The sequence below is a fragment of the Capricornis sumatraensis genome, chromosome 12 (assembly GCF_032405125.1).
Source record: "Capricornis sumatraensis isolate serow.1 chromosome 12, serow.2, whole genome shotgun sequence".
In the NCBI taxonomy this organism is placed as follows: Eukaryota; Metazoa; Chordata; class Mammalia; order Artiodactyla; family Bovidae; genus Capricornis; species Capricornis sumatraensis.
In genome coordinates this window covers 61,402,152-61,403,662 of record NC_091080.1, presented here as the reverse complement: position 1 = coordinate 61,403,662, position 1,511 = coordinate 61,402,152, and positions in this window count along the sequence as shown.

Sequence of the window (1,511 nt, the reverse complement as noted above, 5' to 3'; positions counted from 1 at the left end):
CACCCATAGATGGACACCACTATAAGGACTCTGAAAGCTTGAGACTAGCAAGAGGGAGAGGCCCAATGCCCGTTGCTGTCCCAGTTCAACAGGAAGTAGCAAGAGAGACCTTGATGCCCCTATTCCCAAAGAATTGGGCCTCCCATCTCTTGAGGGGGGAATATTAGGTAGCTAGAATAGGAAAAAGGAGTCCAAAATAGTGGTGGCTAAAAGACAAAGAAAGAAAAAGCCCACAAAAATAGGAAAGGAATGTCCAAGGACTGGGGTGAGAACCTCATGTGAAACAAACAGTGCTGCTGGCTAGCCCAATTTACATAGGGCAGGCTCAGGAAGAGGAGAAAAAAAAACAAAAACAAAAAAAGAGGAGCCAAAATTGAGCCACAGGCTTCGCTCCTCTTCGTTTCTTTTGGGTCGGCCTGCCCTCACATCTTGAGGATGTATTTTCCTTTGCTTGCCAAATGAAACTGAGCTGTAACACTGGTTTGTCACTTCAAATTTTTGCTGTGGTGAGACAGAACTGAGGAAATTACAAACTTCACTGATAGGAAGATCGCTTGGAGGAGGGCATGGCAACCCACTCCTGTATTCTTGCCTGGATAATCCCATGGACCGAGGAGCCTGGCAGGCTACAGCCCATAGGATCACACAGAGTCAGACACGACTGAAGTAACATTAGCATACACATGCATAGAAGATGAAAAATGTTGCTGCACCAGCAGCAGCAGGACTTTGCAGCCCAATTAACATGGCAGAAGTGGAGTTTGGAATCAGCACCTCTTCCCTCACCTTCCTCCCCAGTTCAGGAGGCCACCTCTTTGTTACTTTGGCCTCTAGTCAGACAAGAAACTCACCATGACAGGACACTTCTTACCATATGGGTCTGTTTACAGACAGCAAACATGTTATTTGGAAGCAATTAAAAGCAGATGATGGGAATGACTGAAGGCAGAAGTTGGATGGCATCACTGATTCGGTGGACATGAACTTGGGCAAACTCCGGGAGATGGTGAGGGACAGGGAAGCCTGGCATGCTGGAGTCCATGGGGTCACAAAGAGTCAGACATGACTTGGTGATTGAACAACAACAACAAAAGCTGATTCTGTAACCATTCATATAAGGGAACTGGCATTTGTGTCACACTAGAGAGGTGGCTCAGACGGTAAAGCATCTGTCTACAATGCGGGAGACCTGGGTTCGATCCCTGGGTCGGGAAGTTCCCTGGAGAAGGAAAAGGCAACCCACCAGTACTCTTGCCTAGAAAATCCCATGGACGGAGGAGCCTGGTGTCCATGGGGTCGCAAAGAGTCGGACACGACTGAGTGGCTTCACTTTCACTTTCAGAGGTTTGTGAAGAGCTCTCACGTTGTAGTTAATATCTATTGAGTACCCACTATATGCCAAGTACTGTGCCAGGGTTTCATATGTGTTATTTCACTGGATCTTCACAATAACACTTTCAGACTACTTTCATTGTTATCTCTATTTTACAAATGCTGAGACAGAGACACAA